The 8829-nt window shown below is 44.9% G+C and overlaps 1 pseudogene; it reads left to right on the forward strand.

Annotated features, from left to right (window-relative positions):
• Window positions 1-2334: 2334 nt before the first annotated feature.
• Window positions 2335-2427, forward strand: LOC119471717 (annotated as a pseudogene).
• Window positions 2428-8829: the final 6402 nt, after the last annotated feature.

Raw genomic sequence — 8829 nt, forward strand, 5'->3', positions numbered from 1 at the left:
TCTGACATAGTCTCACTCTATCACCCAGGCCAGAGTGCAGTGGCATGATCTAAGCTCACGGCAAACTCCGTCTCCCAGGTTCAAGCGTTTCTGCTGCCTCAGTCTCCCAAATAGCTGGGATTACAGATGTGGGCCACCACGTCCAGCTAATTTTGTATTTTTAGTGGAGACAGGATTTCACCATGTTGCCCAGGCTGATCTCAAACTCCTGATCGAAGTGATCCATCCACCTCAGCCTCCAAAAGTGCTGGGATTACAGGCGAGAGGCACCACACCCTCCTGAATATCCTTGTTGTACATAGGTGCTATGGTTTGAATATTTGTACCTCCAAAACTCATGTTGAAACTTAATCCCCAGTGTGGCAGTATTGGGAGGTGGGGCCTTTAAGAGGTGACTGGATAATGAGGGAATGAGGGCTTTTCTCTCACAAATGGGTTCTTCCATTCATAAATTAATGGATTAATGGGTTATTGTAGGAGGGGAGCTGGTGGGTTTATAGGAAGAGGAAGAAAAACCTGAGCTAGTATATTAGTATGCTCAGCCCCTCACCATGTGCTGCTGTGCACTGCCTTGGGACACTGCAGAGTTCCCACCAGCAAGAAGGCTCTCACCACATACAGCCCCTTGACCTTGGACTTCTCAGCTTCCATAAGTGTAAGAAATACACTTATTTTCTTTATAAATTGCTCAGTTTTAGATATTCTAAGCAGCAGAAAACAAGTCTAAGATACCAGGTATCAAGATTGTACCCATTCATTCTGCTGCTACTAGTGTACGAGAGGACCCTTTCCCCTACTCCCTGTGGCCTGTCTTCAGTAATTTTGTCAGTTTGATAGATGAAAACGGGCAATCATCTTTTCAGCAGAAATCAGCCTCAGCAGTTGATACTGACTGAGCAGTCTACAGCATTCAGCACAGGGCACTTCTAGAGTGTAAACTGAGAGAGGCAAAGCTGTGGCCACTCTCATGGGGAAGTTTCGGATTTGGCTAACAGTTGAGCGGTCAGTCATGTACTTTCACACACTTGGTCTTCTTTCTCCCTCATCACCACACTCTAAGGTAAATATCGTTATCTAATTTTTACAGATGAGGAAACAGGCCAGAGAGACTGATTTCTCCAAATCACAAAGTTAAGAAGCAACAGCCCGGGGGGAAGGGTCTGAGAGTAAAGGGAAGAGTAGCAGAGGCAAGGCCATCAGTAACCCTGGAGCTTGTGTGAAGCCAGGGCTGGGTCTCAAGTCCAGGCCAGACCAAGAGAGGAGTGGAGGAGAAAATGATACGAAATTCTTTGCCGTGGGCTACAGGCTGTGAAATCAGTTTTGCCTATGCTCAGGGCTTGTCCTGGTTGGGCATAATGTAGAGGCTGCAAAGAGTCCATGGTCCTCAAATCCAGGGAGGGGAAGGCCCCAGGTCTGGTAAGGCAGAGGGGAGAATGCACAGGGACGTTACCCTGGTGATGGTGGAGGTGTGTAGGAGTTCATTATATAGGCTCAGGCTTTGTCCACAAGCTAATGGGAAACTTCTTCCATCCTCCTAGCTGGCCTGCCCAAAGCCCTTAGCACAGATGCCATTTTCCAAAAACCTAAATTAAAAAAAAAGTAAAGTACAAGAAAACCCCTGAATAGTCCGCTTTCCATAATGGTGGCTCTGAGCCTGGGAGTTCCAAGGACAGACTCGTGTCTAACCACCTCTGGCTTCAGCACTGACTGGTCCTCAGCGCACCGCATTCTGAAGAAAAATATTTTCAGCAATCTCTGGATTGCTGAAAAGCTAAGTGCCTTTCTCAGGAGATTCTGTTCCCCAGAGAAGGTCGCCTCAAGCAGACAGGCTTCCAGGGTCACAGAAACCTCTGTGGACCTTCACGTACAAGATGAGCAACCGCTCTGCAAGGGTGGCTTCATTTCAGCCCCTTTTCCCACATAACTTGGTGCACAATATGCTACTCTCCTCTGCCAGGGGTCTTAAGGGGAAGCTTAACATCATGGCAGCATCACTGGACTGGTGGTTTGCCAGTGTTTTCAGATGACAGAGGTCCAAAGAATACAGAAAAGGGCCTTGCATCCTGAACCTGGTGAAATTGTGGCTCAGGATTGCAGGAAAAGAACACACATTTTTTATTTGTAAAAATAGTACAAATAATAGAAACTCTATTCTTTGGTTGGTTATGTGTTTATTCTTAGGAAATGCATATGTATGCAGAGAGAGAAAGCAGAGGGAGAGGGAGCGCAAACACGTGCAAATGTAACATCAGTAAATCAGGGGAAAAGGTATTTGGAAATTCCTTATACATTCAACTTTTCTGAAGTTTGAAATTGTATCAAAATGAAAAGCAAGTACTCTCTTCTGCAGCGCATATACTAAAGTTGGAACATACAGAGATTAGCATGGCTCCTGTGCAAGGATGATCAGATGGTTTGGATATTTTGTCCCTTCCAAATCTCACATTAAAATGTGACCTCAGGCTGGGCGCTGTGGCTCACGCCAGTAATCCCAGCACTTTAGGAGGTCAAGGTAGGTGGGATCAGGAGTTTGAGACAAGTCTGGCCAACATGATGAAACCCCATCTGTACTAAAAATTACAGCCGTGGTGGCACATGCCTGTAATCCTAGCTACTCAGGAGACTGAGGCAAGAGAGTCGCTTGAACCTGGGAGGTAGAGGTTGCAGTGAGGGAGATGACGCCATTACACTCCAGCCTGGGAAACAAGAGCGAAGCTCCATCCCCCCCACCGCAAAAAAAAAAAGGCCAGGCACAGTGGCTCACGCCTGTAATCCCAACACTTTGAGAGGCCAAGGCAGCTGGATCACAAGGTCAAGAGATAGAGACCATCCTGGCTAACATGGTGAAACCCTGTCTCTACTAAAAATACAAAAAATTAGCTGGGCGTGGTGGCACACACCTGTAGTCCCAGCTGCTCAGGAGGCTGAGGCAGGAGAGTCGCTTGAGCCTGGGAGCCAGAGGTTGTAGTGAGCTGAGATTGTGCCATTGCACTTCAGCCTGGGTGACAGAGCAAGACTCCGTCTAAAAAAAAAAAAAGTGACCTCCAGTGTTGGAGGTGGGCCTAATGGGAGATGTTTGGGTTATGGAAGCGGATGCCTCATGAATGGCTTGGTGCTGTCCTCAACAGTAGTCAGTGAGCTTTCATTCTGAGTTCACATGAGATCTGGTTGTTTAAAAGAGCCTGGCACTTTCTTTCTCTCTCTCTCTCTCTCTCTCTCTCTCTCTCTCTCTCTCTCTCTCGCTTGGTTCCTCTCTTGCCATGTGACACACTAGGACCACTTTGCCTTCCTTGATTGTAAGCTTCCTGAAGCCTTACCAGCAACAGATGCTGGTGCCATGCCTAAGCCAAATAAACCACACTTTTCTTTATAAATTACCCAGTCTAAGGAATTCCTTTATTATTTTTTTTATTTTTTTGAGACAGGGCCTTACTCTCACCCAGGCTGGAGTGCAGTGGCACAGTCTTGGATCACTGCAGCCTCTGACTCCTGGACTCAAGTGATCCTCCTACCTCAGCCTCTTGGGTAGCTGGGATTACAGGTTGTGTGCCACCATGTCTGGCTAATTGTTGAATTTTTTTTGTAGAGACAGTGTTTCACCATGTTCCCCAAACTGGTCTTGAACTCCTGAGCTCAAGCAGTCCACCCGCCTCAGCCTTCAAAAGTGCTGACTTTACAGGTGTGAGCCACCTCACACCTGGCCAGATATTCCTTTAGAGCATTGCAAAGTGGACTAATAGAGATGACATGCAAATTTGTGAAGTGTTCCATGTTTTTTGCTGCATGTTCTCATTTATAAGTGGGAGCTATATAATGTGTACACATGAACATAGTAGAGTGTTCATGGAGGCTCGGGAGCATAGGAGGGTGGGAAGTCGATGAAGGATGAGAAATCAGGGGTTACAATGTGCATTATTTAGATTATTGGCTACACTAAAAGCCCAGACTTCACCACTGTGCAATACATCTATGTAACAAAACTCCACCTGTACCCCTTAAATTTATATATACATGTATACATACATACATATGTGTGTGTGTGTGTGTGTATACACACACACACATAATTTTTTTTAGATGGAGTCTCACTCTGTTGTCCAGGCTGGAGTGCACTGGCGGGATCTTGGCTCACTGCAACCTCTGCCTCCTGGGCCCAAGTGATTCTCCTGCTTCAGCCTTCCAAGTAGCTGGGATTACAGGCGTGTGCCACCACACCCAGCTAATTTTTGTATTTTTGTAGAGACAGGGTTTTACCATGTTGGCCAGGATGGTCTTGAACTCCTGACCTTGTGATCCTCCCGCCTCAGCCTCTCAGAGTGCTGGGATTACAGTCGTGAGCTACTGCGCCTGAGCTAATTTATGTTTTTAAAAAGTAACAAAAAAAAGAATTACAGCCGGGCGCGGTGGCTCAAGCCTGTAATCCCAGCACTTTGGGAGGCCGAGGCGGGTGGATCATGAGGTCAAGAGATCGAGACCATCCTGGTCAACATGGTGAAACCCCGTCTCTACTAAAACTACAAAAAAATTAGCTGGGCATGGTGGCGTGTGCCTGTAGTCCCAGCTACTCAGGAGGCTGAGGCAGGAGAATTGCTTGAACCCAGGAGGCGGAGGTTGCGGTGAGCCGAGATCGCGCCATTGCACTCCAGCCTGGGTAACAAGAGTGAAACTCCGTCTCCAAAAAAAAAAAAAAGAATTACAAAAACCAAAGAAGCATTTTTAGGTAAATTAACCTTCATTCCTACCAGACTAGCCCAAGCATGGGTTTAAATTTTGCATAGATTTTGATTTTTGTTGTCGTTGTTAGAGATAGGGCCTTGCCACTTTGGAGGGCAAGGCAGGCGGATCGCCTGCGGTCAGGAGTTCAAGACCAGCCTGACCAACATGGTAAAACCCCGTCTTTAAAAAAAAAAAAAAAAAAAAAAAAGAGATAGGGCCTTGCCTTGTCACCAAGACTGGAATGCAAAGGCATGATCGCCGCTTACTGAAGACTCATCTTCCTGAGCTCAAGCAATCCTCTACCTCAGCCTCCGAAGTGGCTTGGACCACAGGCACATGCACCACACTTGGCTAATATTTTTTAGAGATGGGGTCTCACTAGGTTGCCCAGGATACTCTCAAACTCCTGGCTCAAGCAATCCACCCACCTCAGCCTCCTAAAGATATTGTAGAATTTTTTTTTATATGAAAAGACATGTTATTATTAGTAGTACATATACCAGATTGCACTTTCTCCAATGGCAAATGAGGCACAGGGTAGTATTTCTCTTTAATTCCCTGACAACTTCAATATCATCTGTCTTCTGGAGGAACCAGTTTCTTCTGACATCTGTGATACTGTCCACAAGGATAGCAGCCATACTTAGTAGTAGAGAACATTTTGCAGAAAATTAAAAAAAAAAAAAAAGAAAGCAAAAATATATTGGATGCTGATTCAGAGAAGAAAATGAAAAAAAACAACAACAAAAAAAACATTTTGCTAAGTTGTTCTATTACGGGTTCTCGCTCAAGGTGTTCACTTTTTTCTTCTCTAGTTTTCAACACTTGACCATGTGTTTCCTCATTATTACATACAGGATCAGGTCAAGGGATAGATTTTGTGCATTCATATGGAATGTCTATAAAAGGATGGAAACATGCTATTCTTCTGCCATCAGATGTCAAAGCAAAGTCTACTTTTCAATTATAGTCATCTGGAAGAGTATGTAGATTTATGACAAACATAATATAAGGCTCCATTTTGGATTGAAAATAAATGATTTCCAGATAGTTCTCTTTGATATCACCTATCATACTGCTGCTGCTGCCATGTAGCAAGATGCTTATCAGGTGGTATGAAAAAAGATGCTTCAAAGAGAATCTACTTTTAAAATCTGCGTCTGGGCACATCAATTTTCATCCCTGCTTAACAGCTCCTCAACATGAACCCATCATCTTGTCTCCTTATTTTTGTATAGATCTTGAATTATTTTTACCCAGTTGTAATCATGGACACATTTGTAGTCTGCTTTTTTCTCCTTAACATTAGTTATAAACTATTTTCCATACTGCTGCACATTCTTTGTAATTATCATTTTTATGATTTATTACTATTTTTATTTTTTGAGACAGAGTCTCTCTTTCGCCAGGCTCCAGGCTGGAGTGCAGTGGCACCACCTTGGCTCACTGCAGACTCTGCCTCACGGCTTCAAGCATTCTCCTGCCTCAGCCTCCTGAGTAGCTGGGACTGCAGGCATGCACCACCACGCCCAGCTAATTTTTGTATTTTAGGATAGATGGAGTTTCACTATGTTGGCCAGGATGGTCTTGATCTCTTGACCTCGTGATCCACCCACCTCGGCCTCCCACAGTGCTGGGATTACAGGCATGAGCCACCACGCCTGGCCATTTAATTCTTTTAGCTGAATTTTTTTTTTTTTTGAGACAGAGTCTCACTCTGTCATCCAGGTTGGAGTGCAATGGCATGATCACAGCTCACTGTAGCCTTGACCTCCCAGGTTCAGGTGATCCACCCACCTCAGCCTGGTATGTGCCACCAGGCCTGGCTATTTTTTTGTATTTTTTGTAGAGAAGGGGTTTTACTATGTTGCCTAGGCTGGTCTCAAACTCCTTTGCTCAAGTAATCCTCCTGCCTCAGCCTCTCAACCTGTTGGGATTACACGCATGAGCCATCATACCTGGCCAATTTATAATATTATATGTCATAATTCGTATTCTCTTGTTGGTGGACATGTAAGAGGAAGAAGACACTGGTTAATCATGAGCCCTGTACCAGGTGCTGCCTACCACAGGCTATGTACAGGCATTATCTTGTTTTACCCTCACTATCCTACTTAGCCCCAGGAACACATCAGCAAATTAAATAGACAAACTGGAGCTTACATTCTACTCAGGGTCAGGGTTGGGAGGGAGATGTACAATTAAAAGTATACATAATGCTGAAGAATTAAATGTTGAAGGAGTTTAAATTTTGAAAGCATTTGCTATCTCTCTCTCTCTCTCTTTCTTTCTTCTTTCTTTTTTATAAAGACAGGGTTTCACCATGTTGGTCAGGCTGGTCTTGAACTCCCACCTCAGGTGATCTGCTCGTTTTGGCCTCCAAAGTGCTTGAATTATAGGCATGAGCCACCAGGCCCAGCCAATCAGCCCAGTTCTTTTGTGACGCATTATGTCAATTCACACAGCCATTTAAAATATTAATGTCTTTTGACCTGGTAATCCCACTCCTGGGAATTTGTCGTAAGGAAATTTTTGCAAAGAAGAGAAAAAGTTCTATGTAGAAAGATCACTGCAGCAGTTTCCTTTTGTCTTAGTAGGTCTAACCTTAGTCATATTTATTTCTCACAGTTCTGAGGTTGGAGTCTAAGATTTGGGGGCCAGCAGGGTTCGGTTCTGGGAGAAAGCCCTCTTCTGGGTTAGTCCATTCTTACACTGCTGTAAGAACATAGCGGAGACTGGGTAATTTATAAAGGAAAGAGGTTTAATTGGCTCACAGTTCAGCATGGCTTGGGAGGCCTCAGGAAACTTATAATTGTGGCAGAAGGGGAAGCAAACATGTTCTTCACAGGGCATTAGGAAGGAGAAGAATGAAAGCCGATTGAAGGGGAAAGCCACTTATAAAACCATGAGAACTTACTATCACAAGAATAACATGGGGGAAACTGCCCCTGTGATTCAGTTATCTCCCATTGGGTCCTTCCCACCACACGTGGGGATTATGGGAACTACAATTCAAGATGAGACTTGGGTTGGGACACAGCCAAACCATATCACCAACCATATCACTTCTCATTGTATCCTCACACGGCAGAAGAAAACTAGCTAGATCTCTGGCCCCCCCCTTTTTTTTTAAAGTTGAGATGAAGTTTCACTCTGTCGCCAGGCTGGAGTGCAGTGGCGCGATCTTGGCTCACTGCAACCTCTGCCTCTCGGTTTCAAGCAATTCTCCTGCCTCACCTTCCTGAGTAGCTGGGACTACAGGTGCATGCCACCACACCCAGCTAATTTTTGTGTTTTTAATAGAGATGTGTTTCACCATGTTGACCTGGATGGTCTCCGTCTCTTGACCTTGTGATCTGCCCACCTTGGCCTCTCAAAGTGCTGGGATTACAGATGTGAGCCACCACACCTGGCCTCTCGCCTCTTTTTGTAAGGGCACTAGTCCCATTGATAAAGGCTCCACTCTCATGACCTAGTTACCTCCCCAAAGTTCCACCTTCATATATCATCACATCAGGATTAGTGTTTCAACATATATGTTTTAAAGGGATACAAACACAGTCCATTTCTCCATCAAAGTAAGAAAGTGGTGGGTCAGAATGGTCTTGGAGTCAGGTGTCAGGGTCTGAAGGTTTGGTTCTATGATCTGCCACTTGGTATCTGTGTCGTCTTGGGTTTAGTGACTTGATCTTTCTGAGCTCATGCCGGCTATGATGGAAGGAGAGAAGTCAGGTTGGGAAAGTTCTGGGGGACCAGACTGTGGAGAGTTTTGACTGCTAAGCCAGTGACTCCTGGCTCTGTGCAGTCAGCAGGAGAAACATTACAGGTATTTGATCAGAGCTGTGCATCAGGAAGATTAATGTGATGGTAGCATAGAAGATGAATGGAACAGGGGAGAATGCAGAGGCGGGGAGGCCACTTAGGAGGCTTCTGCAGTAGTCTACTTGAGAGGCAATGACTAATTAAATGAAACAGCCCAAACTGTGTGAGCACCTTGTGGGTGATGAGCCATTATCATAAATCTCCAGCCTCCCCATAGCATCTTTTTAAAAGTCTGCACTGAACAGAAATATTACAGAATAATGCTTTGTATTTCAAAAGCCCTTTGCAGTT

This window comes from Cebus imitator, unplaced genomic scaffold (genome assembly GCF_001604975.1).
Source record: "Cebus imitator isolate Cc_AM_T3 unplaced genomic scaffold, Cebus_imitator-1.0 Scaffold70, whole genome shotgun sequence".
Taxonomy (NCBI): domain Eukaryota; kingdom Metazoa; phylum Chordata; class Mammalia; order Primates; family Cebidae; genus Cebus; species Cebus imitator.